The sequence below is a fragment of the Homarus americanus genome, unplaced genomic scaffold (assembly GCF_018991925.1).
Source record: "Homarus americanus isolate GMGI-L3 unplaced genomic scaffold, GMGI_Hamer_2.0 scaffold41366, whole genome shotgun sequence".
Taxonomy (NCBI): Eukaryota; Metazoa; Arthropoda; class Malacostraca; order Decapoda; family Nephropidae; genus Homarus; species Homarus americanus.
This window is the reverse complement of record NW_024723541.1, coordinates 6,018,293-6,033,990: the sequence shown is the minus strand read 5'-3', so window position 1 is coordinate 6,033,990 and position 15,698 is coordinate 6,018,293. Positions and strand designations below refer to the sequence as shown.

At 40.7% G+C, this 15,698-nt stretch overlaps 1 protein-coding gene across 1 annotated transcript in view; it reads left to right on the top strand.

Annotated features, from left to right (window-relative positions):
* The window catches only part of LOC121863607 (transient receptor potential cation channel trpm-like), a gene marked incomplete at its 5' end in the record, with an annotated part of 83,911 nt that overhangs the window by 22,682 nt on the left and 45,531 nt on the right, over nt 1-15,698 (top strand).

Sequence of the window (15,698 nt, the reverse complement as noted above, 5' to 3'; positions counted from 1 at the left end):
ATATATATATATATATATATATATATATATATATATATATATATACACACACACACGAGGTATGAAACACGAGGTATCATATATACTTCATTTTTGTTTAAAGTTCGCGTGTTATATGGACTAAAAATGAAGTATATATGATACCTCGTGTTTCATCCCAGTTGGATTTGGTAAAATGATACTGACATCCACATAAGCGGCACGGGCAGTTCCCAGTGGGAGGTTCACGGCGCCATCAGCTCGATGAACAGGCTTTGTGTGAAATATAACATAGTCTAGAACTGCTTTTAGTGTCCTTGTGGCATGGTCAGTAACGTTGCCTGGTCCCACACAGTAGGTCGAGGGTTCGATTCCTGGCTGGTGAGGTTGTTGATTTTATATATATATATAATATATATATATATATATATATATATATATATATATATATATATATATATATATATATATATATATATATATATATATATATATATATATATATATATATATATATATATATATATATATTATACACACAGGTATGAAACACGAGTATCATATATACTTCATTTGTTTAAAGTTCAAATAATAAGGAATATGGATACAGTGTGACTGAGCACTTAACCTTTAATGTAGTCAACTGAATGCACATGGAGACCCCATAATTTTTCTAATTATACATGGAGACTACATTAACTGGAAACGTTTAGGTATAGAAAATCGCGTGTCATTTAAAATTTTTTTTTTTTTTTATCTATATCTGTGAGGCGGTCGTAAGTCCCGGCGATTAAATTAAGTCCACGTAGTAAATGAGAGTCGAGGTCTAGGTGTATATATATATATATATATATATATATATATATATATATATATATATATATATATATATATATATATATATATATATATATATATATATATATATATATATATATATATATATATATATATATATATATGTATATATATATTTTTTTTTTAACCAGTAGAATTACTGGACTTTTAATTTCTCACTAGACTTGGGGTTTTATTAAAAGATTATTAGATGGTATTGCAGTGGAAGCTCCTTTGAGAGAAATCCCGAACCAGCACAAGAACTTACTTAAATTTACTAAACAAATTGGTGTCTTTTGACCGTGGAAGGATAGCGTCTGTGACTGGGATGAATAGGGAGCACTGTAAAATTTAGACACTTATACACTCCAACACTACAGACACAATCAAATAATGGTACACCAATATAAGCACCTCTTAACCTGAACTTAAAACACTACTCTGGGGAATAAAGGTTATACATGATATTGAAAATATTAGAAATTCAGGCAATGCCTCATTAGACAACAATAAATTTAAAGTACGAGTATTAGAAATGTTGCTTTGCACACATGAAGAACAGGCCTTAAGAGCGTTCAGCAAATATTATCAATCACTGAGAAAAGATTTTAATAAAAAAATAGAAATCAATAACTCTACAATGAATAGGCCCACAAGGGGCACTCAACAAATGATATCAACACCGAGAAAATGGTATAAAAAATAGAACTTATTAACTCCACCCTGGTAGGCGCTAGGGCACTCAGCAAAATTATATTACCCCAACAGATACACACCTAACTTAAACACTACTCACAGGGAACAAGCGTTATACCTGTGATTGAAATTATAAGAAATATTAAATACACACAGCATACATTAGTAACTGAAAAATAGTATTAACTACACACAAAAATATTGCCACTATTATTAAGAAGTTGCTGAGTCCTGTACCCGTGAACCATGCTTCCTAACCTAACACACACACAGATTCCACCTGCACTCCGTGGTGGTTTGCGGCACAACAACAGGCACCCGTGGTTTAAGGCCCAAATCAGCCTTTCTCCACCTTGGAAAATGTGCCTCTAAGCTCCACTGGATTCTGGTCCCAGCGTCGCGACCCTGTATCCTCAGCTGGCTTCACTTTACCCCAGTACATCGATGAAACTGAGAGGGAGTGAGCCAATCAGACCTTGCAGTTGAGAAGCTTTAGCTTCCCGTTAGCAAAAGGGTTTCACTAAGCTGCTTGAGATATGTGGTATTGTGAGCGAGGCAGAGAGAGTGATGACCCCAACCCGATCATCCGTCGTTAGCTGGGCACCCAGGCGGCTAAGTTCACTCAAGAGATCTGCTGCCCGCTAACCAGTGACAAACACCACTGATGGGTCCGCGGCGTGTCGCCAATCCTCAATCATCAGCGGCGGTCTCCAGCGGCAGTCAAGTGGGTTCTGGCGGAAACCTGAAATTAACTCACTGTTAGCTCTTGTTAACTTTATCACTGCCCTATCTAACCCCTATCTGGGGTCGAATAGAAACACTTGTTATACTGCAATAGCGCCCAACACAGGTGACGCGCGTGACTATTTCTGGACGAAGCCCAGCGCCAGGGGCGTCCTGTTGGTCGATTGGCACTGGCGGGACTGAGGACCAGCCGGCTTCGCCTCCCAAAGCGTTAGCTTGAGCCTAAAGTGACATATTTTCGCCTAACTATTAACTTTCTTTGGGGAACCCGTTACATTATTCAGACTGATAAACTATCTATCGTACTTTTAATTTAATAGCGATATTTAGTTTCATAATTGTCTCCATATTAATTGATAGAGGTATATTTGTAGTAGCGTATAGGCCTGGTTCACAATACCTCTTGCTACGTCTTGGGAAGCGTGGTCCTCCCTCAGGCGACCTTGAACTCCAGCATGCATTTGAAATTACGCACAGATTTCTGAATGTTACATATACAGGTAGTCCCTGACTACGACTGCTTGGACTTCGTCCGCCGGTACTACGACCTGCTCTGACCTTCGACCGTTGGGACATCGACTGCTCAGTTGTGACCATTTTTATTTTTATTTTATTTTTCTTTCTCCAAATGATAGCATTTTCTATGCAGCGTTTCCACTTAATGCTTGAATGCCATGTATAATTAAGAAAATTATGGGGACCCGTGTGCATTCAGTTGACTACATTCAAGGCAAGTGCTAATTCACACTGTATCCATTCCTCATTATTTATTACTTTTACTGTATATCCATTCCTCGTTATTTATTACGTTTAGTGTACTGTGTTTCAGTGTAGATTTTTAATTTCTGAAATTTTTTTATTTTTTTTATTTATTTTTTTTATTTTTTATTTTTTATCTATATGTCGAACACGACCATTCGGACTTACAACCTGGATTTGGGTCCCTAACCCGTCGTAAGTCAGGGGAGCACTAACTATATATATTCCCCGACTTCACGACTCCTTGAACTTACGTTCATCTATGCGACCTGCTCTGACCTTACAGCCATTGGGACATATGACCACAGCAGTCGTGACCAAAAATATTTTCAAATGACGCGCGCATTTTCTATACTGAAACGTTTCTGTCCCGGGCGAGAGCGTGGCGCGGCTTCGGTCGCCGCGTGGGTACACTCACTCAATGGAGCGCTTAGTCGGTGTTTGGCTATCGTATCCTATACTGATCGCGCTGTGAACTTTCGTTATTATCGTATTTAATTGACTTTATAATGACTGGAAAGCGTAAAAGTGAGAGTGCTGGTGGTGTTCCAAAGAAAAGGAGACAGGCAATTACTTTTGAGATGAAAATGAAGATAATAATACAGCATGAGAATGGAAAAACTGTAGCAACAATCTCACGTGACCTAGGTTTCTCACACTCGACTATATCCACTATTCTCAAGGACAAGGAACGTATTCGTGATGTAGTGAAAGGAACAACACCTATAAAGGGAACTATAATATCAAAGAAAAGACAAGGTCCTATTCACGATATGGAAAAATTATTGGTGATATGGATAGAAGACCAGATACAGAAGCGCGTACCCTTAAGCCTTCTAACCACACAGGCTAAAGCAAGAAGCCTGTTCCAAAGCCTGAAGGAGCAGGCAGGATATGAATGTGATCAAACCTTTGCAGGAAGTCATGGGTGGTTTGATAGATTTAAAAAACGCTACAGTTTACACAATGTTAAGGTGAGTGGAGAGGCAGCTAATGTCGATGTTGGTGCTGCCGAAGCTTTTAAGGACGAGTGAGATGAAGTGATTGTGGAAGGGAATTATTTGCCTGAGCAAATATTCAATGTGGATGAGACTGGATTATTGTGGAAGCGCATGCCTGAGCGGACATACATCCACAAAGAGGCGAAAACAATGCCAGGATTCAAGGCATTCAAGGACAGAATTACACTTCTGTTGGGGGGAATGTTGCTGGTTTCAAGCTAAAGCCCTTCATGATCTATTATTCAGAGAACCCTAGGGCTTTTAAACATGTCAGCAAGCACACGCTGCCAGTGTTTTATCGCAGTAATAAGAAAGCCTGGATGATCTTAGCACTGTTTGAGGATTGGTTCATGACTTGCTTCATTCCACGAGCCAAGGAGTATTGTCTGCAACAACGGATTCCATTCAAGATTTTGCTGATTTTGGATAATGCTCCGGGACACCCACCACACCTGGACGACATGCACCCTGATGTTAAGGTAGTGTACATTCCACCTAACACTACCTCTGTCATCCAACCCATGGATCAAGGTGCTATTGCTGCCTGTAAAGCGTATTATTTACGCACGACCTTCGCTCAGGCTGTTGCTGCTACTGAAGGTGAGAAAACGCTCAGAGAGTTTCAAAGGATTTAATGAAAATGAAGTTATTTCGGATATTAGTAACAAGATAGTGGAGTTAGGTAAACAGCTTCAGTTAGAAATTGATAATGAAGATGTTGGACAGTTGGTTGAAAGTGTAGCAGAAGAGCTCAGTAACGAGGATCTTATTGAACTAGATGCACAGATAATTGCAGAGGAAAAAGAGAGACAAAATGTAGAAGAAGAACCTGCACCCCCCACAAGGAAACAAGAAAACACGAAGTTCCCAAGTGCTTTCGTGTAATTCACATCTTCAGGGGTGAGTATTACCATTTAATAAAAATTTATCTCAAATTCCTATACAACTGAAAACCTGGAATGTTAATGTGACATTTAAAAACTCATGCAGTGTGTTACGAACCCCTCCACCCAGCACTACGAAGCACGCCATCTATTGTCCTGATCTACCTACCCAGCACCACGAGCAACGCCATCTAGGGACGAGACACGAGTATGACTCGTCTTAGTTACCACTCCGAGGTTTCCCTTCTCCCTATCCTGGTTGTTGCGTCACCTCCTCAGTCTTCTTTGTCAGCTCCAATTCGAGGAGAGCACTTGGCTCTGAGGAAGTGACCACAGGATCATCTATCCTCTAAACCCTCGTGCAGTGACTACACCGTCTTCTACAATACTCAGCCTTGCTAGTCAGCCATCTCAGCTCCTCACTTAGGTACTATTATCTTGTATTTAAATTTCCCCGTCCGCACTTCAGATTGTTGCATGTTTATTAATATGTATATACTGTTAATGTTTAAGTTTAAGTTTGGTTAAGGGTAATTTATAAGCTGAATATTTTGTTAAGGGATTTATGGTACTCTATTATACACAACGAAAACTCTCATCCTTTGTCTACCCTTTTATAGTCCGATTGTCTTTTTTTTTTTGTTTTTTGTTACCTGTTGGGATCTGGGTAGACGTATAACTATATTCTAAATCCACAACTCGTAACAAATGGCGACCGTGACAGGACCCGACCTTAAGTACCATATTCCTTCCTCCCTTGTTACTCAGTGTTAATTATTCCTCCCAGTCACTTCTGTTCACAATTGCTTTACGGTGGTTTAAAGTTTCCTTCATATGTGTTTTGCATATATTGGTATTATGGGCACAATGGAAGTGATGAGCGTGGATATTAGGTTCCAAGTGTCATAAAACACCTGTTATTGTACGTGGCAGTTTATTAATAGTAAGTCTTATCGGTGTTGGGGAAGAATCCGAATCTGTTTAATGCGTACCCTCACTCCAGAGTAGGCTGTTCCATAGTCACTAGTTACGGTGAAGTGATATGTTGGGGCGCCCCGCTCTCTGGGACCCCACATAATTATAAAGCCCCTCGAATTATTATTTCTTCTCATTATCTCATTCAGGGGTCCAATCATACCATTTATCAGGGTTGTTAATCCGGATCTTTATATTAATGCCGTAATACGCCCTACCTCTTTCAAGTATATCAGGGTTGTTAATCCGGATCTTTATATTTATGCCGTAATACGCCCTACCTCTTTCAAGTCTCTTATCCTTATCTAAGGATCTTCTCAGAAGAACAATAATCATAAGTGTAATTTCCCTAGGTATAACTTGGTTAGTTTTCGGGACTTTCTGTTTATCCACTGCCGTGATATTTTCTAGGGTTATCCACTTATCTTATCTTTGGACCATTAGTTAATTTGTCTGTTGCAACAATGGCTACCTCGGGTTTTGATCTTTCCAGATTTTATTGAAAATCCTTCCGTAGCCTAAATGCGTGTTAATATCCTGAAGAAAGAATGGAAAGAAATAGCCAACTATTATAATATCCCATTTTCACAGCAACTGACTAAGGAAATGTTAAAAATCATGTGATTGAAGTGCTGGTTCAACATGAAGTTTTAAAAGAATCCGCTGTTGACAGATTAACGCCCATGTCCAAGAAACTTCAACCACTATCCACCACCCCTCCTCACTCAGAAGTTGCTTCAGGTCTGGCTAGCCCTCAAGAAAAAACACAACGAATAGACGCCTTGGAACTAGAACGAGCTAGGTTCGAGTTCCAAATCAAAATGAAAGAACTAGAGTTGGAACAGGCCAAGTTGGAGCAGCAGGCCAAGTTGGAGCCTGAAGAAAGGTCGGAACAGGCCAAGTTGGAACAGGCCAAGTTGGAGCAAAAGTTTGAGCATGAGGAAATGATGGAACGGGCCAAGTTGGAGCAGGAGGTTAGACTGAAAGAACTACAGGTAAGAGAGATAGAAGTCACCTTAACATCGGAGTTTAGATCAAAAGAAGTGGCATTAAGAGAGAAACTAGCTGTTTTTAACCCTGCTACTGCTTCTTCCCTTGTTCCCGGGTTTGATGAATCCGATATGGACGGGTCATTTAGGACTTTTGAGAAAATAGCCGGGAAGAATGAGGTAAGCCAAGAGTTCAGTGGTGTCAGTGTTATTTCTAAATTATATGGTAAGGCTCGTAGAGGTTTATAACTGTTTAGACCAGACTGGTATTTATGATAACGTAAAAAGAATATCCTCACCTCTTGTCACTATCGCCAGATGGATGCCACGACGAAGTTTACGTAAATAACCAAACCATTTTTCCCACACCTTTTGTTGAGTTTGCTCCACGAAAAAGCAGGAGTTTTTGCAGTGGTTAGGGAGCTACAGAGACCTCCACATTCAGGATTTGTTAGAATTTGGTAGTCCTGGAGGGTGGAAGAGCAAGATACCATTTCACATCTTGAAGCATGTGGAGGAGCGTGGAGAGGTTAATTTAGGGCGTGCTGCTGAGCTGGCTGATGCGTACGCTTTGTTGGTGGAGTCACTGGGCAGTAGAGAGCGTGGTACTTCCCGACATGTTAGGTCCTCCTCTGATGATAACCTTGGGAACGTGAGTGGTAGGTCGAAAGGTCCCACACCTACTCCCCCCGATGCAACCAAGGTTACTTGTTCTTACTGTAAAAACCCAGGCCATACGATCCAGAATTGTAAACACCCAAAGTGTCGAATTGCTAAAAGTAGTTCCCTGGATCCCAAATCCAAACCAATAGCAAACACCAATGTGGAAAGGCCCCATCAGGATCTCTTCTCTTCATTCACCTATGAGGAAAAAATTTCAATCATGGAGGGGTCTCGTTCTTTCCCTATTCGTATACTACGTGATACGGGCGCAGCACAATCTATCCTCCTGTTTAACGTCATTCCCGATATATCTACCGCATTTACTAATGAGAGTGTTCTAATTTCAGATCTCTCATCCCATTCTTCCTATCCTTTAGCTAAAGTGCACCTCCAATGTCCATTGATTACTGGGGAAGTGCAAATAGCCATAAGGAAAGACCCAATGCCTGTGTGCGGCATTCATTTATTATTGGGTAATGACTTAGTAGGAGATCTAGTGGTTCCTAACATAAAGACAGTCGACTCTCCCTTACCTGTCAACTCCACCACTGACCTTAAAGAAACTATTCCTCATCTTTTCCCATCTTGTGCTGTCACCCGGTCACAGAGTGTGCGAAATGGGCCCTCTTCATCTAAAACCACCTCTAATATCTTCCTACCCACAGAAGATCTGTACAATAAGACCATTAGTAAGGAGGAGCTCGTTAAAGCCCAACGTCGATTATCTTTGACTAAACTTCATCATGCAGAAGTTGAGGGTAAAGATTTTAACACCCTTCCGTGTTTTTATTATCATGAAGGGGTTTTGATGAGGGCTTATAGGCCCCCTGAGCTTGCCCATCTAGACACGTGGTCTGAAATACATCAAGTGGTAATTCCCACCTCAGTCAGACCAGCATTAATTGCCCTTGCCCATGATGGTATTTCAGGACATTTGGGAATCCTGAAAACATATAAAAGCTCCTCCAACACTATTATTGGCCTGGACTTAGGAAGGATGTGTCAAAGTACCTAAAATCTTGTCATATTTGTCAAATGGTAGGAAAACCAAATGAAAGTATACCAGCAGCTCCCATTAAGCCCATCCCAGTATTTTCTACACCATTTGAAAAGATTGTTGTGGATTGTGGGGCCCATTACCAAAGACTAAGAAGGGAAATCAATTCCTGCTCACAGTTATGGATACCAGTACACGTTATCCTGAGGCTTTTCCCCTTAAAAGCATCACTTCAAAAAATGTAATCAAACCTCTTGTACACCTTTTCACTTCAGTGGGCATTCCTAAAGAGATCCAATCCGATCAGGGTACCAATTTTACGAGCAATCTTTTCAAACAGGTGCTGAAAGACCTCAGTGTGGACCATTGTACATCTTCGGCTTACCACCCACAATCCCAAGGTTGCTTGGAACGGTTCCATCAAACTTTCAAATCAATGCTCAAAAAATACTGTATAGAACACCAAAAGGAATGGGATGAAAGCATAGACTTGTTACTCTTTGCCATCAGGGAATGTCCCCAGGAGTCATTGGGTTTCTCCCCGTTCGAGTTACTATATGGGAGACAAATAAGGGGACCCCTTAAAATGGTAAAGGAGCAGTGGTTTGACACTCCATCTATTAAGCCCGCAACAGTTTCCCAATACATTGACACTTTACGGGACAAATTAACTGAAGTCCGAACCATTGCTCAGTCAAACTTAAAAAAAGTCCAAGAAAAATGGTGAAGTCCCAACCTAAATTACTTGAAAGATCATTTTCTCCAGGTGACAAAGCGTTACTCTTTCTACCCATTCCAGGCTCTCCCCTTAAAAGCAAGTTTACTGGTCCCTATATAGTTGCTAATACACTATCTCCCCTCAACTATATAGTCCATACTCCTGATCGCAGAAAAGATTCACAACTTGTTCACATTAATCTCATGAAACTTTACCATTCCAGGCAGTCAGAGGAAGACAGCCCAGAGGCTATAAGCCTACCTGTATTGCATACTGTTTTGTCAGGGCCGGAGCCGGAGACAGATGACATGGATCTATTGGAGAATTTAGACTTCCCTCTACCTAAAGAAAACCCTGCTAACAGTCATCACATACCAATAACTTGATGAGTATTTTTCTGTTCTGAATCCATCTCAAGCAAAAGATCTCACTGTTATTGATTGGATTTCCCAAAGTCACACTCTGACCTCCCAGGGTTTTGCAATATACTTAAACATGATATTGTTTTCAATCTCGGATGAGATGTACAACCCATTAGCACCGCGCCTATCGACTAAATCCACAAAAAGAGATTATGAAAAAGGAGGTAGAATTTTTGTTAAAACATAACTTAGCTGAGCCTAGTACCTCCCCCTGGGCTTCACCTTGCCTTCTCATTCCAAAACCCGATGGCACTTTTCGTTTCTGTACCGATTATCGTAAAGTGAACCAGGTCACTGTCTCAGACTCCTACCCTTTACCTTTGATTGAAGATATAATAGACAGCATAGGCTGTGCAAAATTTATCAGTACCGTGGACCTGTTGAGAAAGGATATTATCAAGTGGGACTCACGGATAGGGCCAAAAATAATCTACAAGCATTTATATCCATTTGGTATTTTTCAATATTTGGTTATGGCGTTTGGCTTTTCTAATACTCACGGCCACATTCAGAGGGCCATCAACTTCTAATTCAGAACCTGGGTAGGACGTTCGCCTACCTGGATGACAGCCTGGTGGTGGTGTCGGACAGCTGGGGCCGAACATCTGAATTAGTTGGAATGCTGTTTGCACGACTGCAAGAGACTGGATTCACCATAAACCTGGCTAAATCTGCTTTTGGCGGGCCTCAGTGACACACCTGGGATATCGTTGGGCATGGTATGGTGAGACCCAAGGGCGCAACGTTAGAGCCATCTTGTCCTTCCCCACTCCAAGGACGAGGAAGGAACTCATGCGCTTCCTGGGGATGTGCGGCTACTACCGTCGGTTCTGCAGTAACTTCTCCAGCGTGGCCGGACCCCTCACAGACCTTACCAGTTCTGCGGTCCCTTACATCTGGAACCAGAGGTGCGACCAGTCTTTCCACCGCCTCAAAGCCTTCCTTGCCTCCAAGCCTGTAGTCCACCCCCTGACTACACCTTGCCCTTCCATCTGCAAATCGACGCTAGCGGTGTCGGAGTGGGGGCTGTGCTCCTACAACCCGACCCAACCACTGATGTCCTTCACCCTGTGGCATACTACTCCGCCAAGTTGAAAAAACATCAGACCAACTACTCGACCATAGAGAAGGAGGCCCTGGCTCTGGTGTTGGCAATAAAGAAGTTTGAATGTTACCTCCAGTCTTGCCCACAAACAACCCTAGTCTTCACCGACCATAACCCACTCACGTTCATCCAAACCAACAAGACCTCCAACCAGCGAATCCTCCGCTGGGCTCTCCTCACCCAGCCCTATAATCTACAAGTCCGGCACATAAAGGGGGTCGACAACCTGATTGCAGACTCCTTATCCCGAGCTCCAGTGGAAATGCAGCAGCTACTCTCCAGACGCACCAGTTGATCACCTCCTTCGCGCCAGCGCTACGGAGGTCTTTGGAGGGGGGGTGTGTTACGAACCCCTCCACCCAGCACTACGAACCACGCCATCTATTGTCCTGATCTACCTACCCAGCACCACGAGCAACGCCATCTAGGGACGAGACACGAGTATGACTCGTCTTAGTTACCACTCCGAGGTTTCCCTTCTCCCTATCCTGGTTGTTGCGTCACCTCCTCAGTCTTCTTTGTCAGCTCCAATTCGAGGAGAGAGCACTTGGCTCTGGGAAGTGACCACAGGATCATCTATCCTCTAAACCTACGTGCAGTGACTACCTACCGTCTTCTACAATACTCAGCCTTACTCGTCAGCCATCTCAGCTCCTCACTTAAGTACTATTATCTTGTATTAATTTCCCCACGTCCACTTGCTTCGAGATTGTTTTATGTTTATTAATATGTATATACTGTTAATGTTTAGGTTAAGTTTGGTTAAGGGTAATTTATAAGCTGAATATTTTGTTAAGGGATTTATGGTACTCTATTATATACAACGAAAACTCGCATCCTTTGTCTACCCTTTTATAGTCCGATTGTCTTTGTTTTTTTTATTGTTGTTACCTGTTGGGATCTGGGTAGACGTATAACTATATTCTAAATCCCCAACTCGTAACAACTGTAAAACAAATGTTAATTAAGAATTCCCCCCAACGTTTGTGTAACACAAACACTTTACCTCAAAGCAACTCACATACCAGGTTTACAAAACAATTGGACAGATGCGTTGTCCCATCTCAGGCCAGTGTCGACGGAAACAGAATGGTCCCTAAAGTTATAGAAGTTCAAGAGTCTAATGAGGAGGTTTGGGACTCCACAAATAGATCTCTTTGCTTCACAAAACAATCACAAGATGCCAGTTTATGCTTCTCTGGAATGATTGAATCTTTAAGGAAATGCTCTACTCATAGATTGGAACCGTTGGAATTCAATCTATCTGTTCCCACTTGTGAAAATGTTGCCCAAAGTGGTTCACAAGCTCAGATCCTTCCAAGGACAGGTCCTCTTAATTGCACCATAATGGATCCTACATCCTTGGTGTCTGGATCTGTTGGAGTGGTGCCCGCATCCACTACAATTGCAATAAGGATGTGTAGACCAGGTACTGCACCTCAGTTCGAGATATCCTTGGCACTTCACGCTTGGAGTTTCTCAAAAGATGTTTAAATAGATTGTTGGGTAATTCCAGTATAGTTAACCAAGTGATAGCAGGTCATAGACCCCAAACTTCTATGCAATATGAGAAAGTTTGGAAACTTTTTCAACAATTTATCAGGTTAACGACTCCAATCGCATTGTCGGAAACAGTGGTGTTAGAATTTTAGATTTTCTGTTCAGAGTTAAAGGCCTTCAAGGATCGACAATTGCATCTTATAAATCAGCATTGGTTGACCCTCTGGCGTGGGGTTTTAATATTACTTTGAACCCAAGAATTTATCAAATGCTAAGATTGTCCTTTTTCATTCAGAGACCCCCTCGGCATAAGAGAATCCCACCTTGGTCTCGATAAAGTTACTAAATTTCTTATGGGGCCTAATTACAATATAAATCTGAACCGGGACAGATGGCTCCAGAAGGCAGCCTTCTTTCTAGCAATAGCAACAGGTATGAGAATCAGTGAGCTGATTTCAGTTTCCAGTAATCCATCATTATTGGTATTTTCTGAGGAGGATGTCACACTTTTTCCTACGGAGATTCTAAGAAAAAATCAAAGGGAAGATTTTCAAGCTCAACCTATCAGGATAAAATGGCTAATGGATGAGACAAGGGTTCCTCATTATTGTGCCCAGTTAAGAATCTTTAAGAATGGTTAACCAGATTCCCTAATCGAGGCCCCATTGACTTCTCATTACAGGATGGTAAGAAATTGTCATCTATTCAATTGACAAAATATTTATCTCAATTAGTGAGTCAGTCAGACCCTGGCAAGAAAGTTTTGGCACATGACACCAGGAAATATGCAGGGTCTGTGGCCTTTCTGCAGCATATGAGGACCTTCTTCTTCCTCATCAGAATAAAGTGAGTATCCTAATTGGGATATGTAAATTAACATTTTACCTTCCGGTAAATGTTCCTAATATTGGAAAATATTCCAAAAAGTTTATAATTATAATCTGGACCTAAGCTAGCGGAGCCTTATACACAATGTCGCCTCCTCTCCACCTCCTGCTCGGGTAATCAAAGCTAGACGTCACATTCTGGATTGTTCAAAAAGCCGTTTTTTTCTAAAAAAAAAAATAGTTTTTGTGATATACTGTAGTCCAGAATGTGATGTCGACATCCCACCTATCTCCACCACTCGAGAGTTAACATTTGTTTACTGCTCGCTCTAAGGCAAGAGATGACTGTAGCGATGCGTGCGATGGAGGGTGCGGAGGGGGTTTTGAGAATTGCAATTAAGTGCCAGGTAGCGACGTGTCCTCCTAATATTACGTATTTATGTAATTATTATTAGATGTTGGCATTCTGGAATTTATTGCAAAAATTGTTTTTTTTTAGAAAAACACAGCTATTTCATCTCTCCAAGCTGAAAAATATACCGGAAAATTTGTCTTGGAATTAACAGAAAATGCCCCTGGTTTTCATCTCTCAAACCCGAGAAAAAATAATCCCCCATCCCTGCAATTTTCCGGATACCAGGAAAATTTTCTTGAAAATGTACCCCTTTGGAATTCTTTCTCAAAGCTGGAATTTTCTGAAACATTATGCCCCTGAGAATGATTTTCAGAGAAAATTTCAATTCCGCCTATCAGAGAGATCCAGTTAAGAGGGATTCTGGCTAATGGAGATATTATTGTATACACACACACACACACACACACACACACATGCAGTTTGTGAAAAGTCAATGGTAATCAATGGTTCTTGAAGCAATAAATCCCATAAGAATATAATAAATTTCGGAGGTTAGGGACCAGCCACCCCCCAAAAACTCTCATCTGCCCTTGATATATTGCTGTCGTTCAGACTGTAAAGCAAGGAAAAAGCAGACATAAAGCAAGCATAATGAGCATTAATTAAGGAATGTAAGCATAAATTAAGACTTATTCACCAGTGTTGAACCGTTGATTCTACGTTGAGTCGTCATTCCTCCCCTCAGCCAGCCCCTGTGGCTGAAGGGCTGGCTGATGCTTTGGCCACTGCCTTTGCCATTAAGGGTTTTAAATGATATCCCCACACATTTTGATACAGGTTTGTGTAAATTTCTGTTGGCTAATCTGAAAATTTTTAAATTCAACAGGCCTGCCAACATGTACAGGCTCGATGTCCCATACCTATAACCTGTTCTGTCTGGTTACTGGAGAAATATACTGTAGTCGTCTGTGGACATAATATATGGCTTCTCTCAATGATTTTTTTTTTTTTTTTTAGGTTACTAGGTTGTGGGAGGGAGGAGGGGATGAATGATAAAGTGACACATCACCTTCGGTACAATGTAATCTTTTATCGTCAAGTCAAAGTACAAATTATACAGGCATCCCCTGGTTATTGAAGGGTTCTGTTCCTGAAAATCTTTCCATAACATGAAATTATTTTCCCATTGAGGCCCAAAAACGTAACACAAACACGTATATGTATGAAATATGATGGTTTTTAACTGCATACAATGAGTCATTCATAATGTAACATGATAATAAATGAACAAAAAACTCAAATTTTACTCACCAGAAACAATGTTAAGTGTTGCTGGAGGTTGTGAGGTGAGGTGGTGTGATCGGAGTTACTGGGAGTTACCTCATTAAAACATCAATTTTTAGTCCAACGTAATTCCTTTATGGAGTCTTTTATCACCACTGCTTTCACTTGAATATGGATCCACAGTAACACAGACACATAACTGAACAAAAACTGGGGAAAGAATTCAAACTGAGCAGCACCATTGGTGCTGGCAACTGGGGAGGTGTGCAGCCTTCCAACCACCTTGTGGCTACCACTGAGAAACCACTTTTTTTTTTTCTTTTTTTCTTTTTATATATTGTATATAGAAAAAATTGCCTTTTTTTCCATTTCCTAAATTTTTGGTCATAATTTCAAAATTCTGTAAAGGTGAAATTCTGTAACCTGGGACTCCTTAACGCACGGATGCCTATATGTGTATTATATTTTTTCTGTTATTGAAGACTATATTATTTACAATGAATTGTACGCCATAAGAGACTGCTCATCATACAGTATAATATAATAATAATGAATTCATAATATTCAGGTCAAAAGCTGGCCTTGATGGCAGGAAAGAGTGGTCAGGGAAGAGATTACCTTCTGATACAGTTTGTCCTTTTATTTTGAAGCCATATTACAAATTATATATCATATTTTTTTATTATTTAATTTATTTTTTATGAAGAAACATATGCCATAAATGGCTGATCATACGAGAATATAATAATGAATAAAAAATCAACAAACTGGCAAATATGGTACAGCCAGTCCCACACCCCTCCTCTTTATGGAGGAGGGGTGTGTGGTCAGGGAAGAAAATTTCCTTATGATTCAGCTTGTCTTTTATTTTGAAGTCAAATTATATACTGTATCATATTTTGTTCTAGTATTTAATACTGTATGTTATATATCTTATGATGAACCGTACACCATAATAGGGTG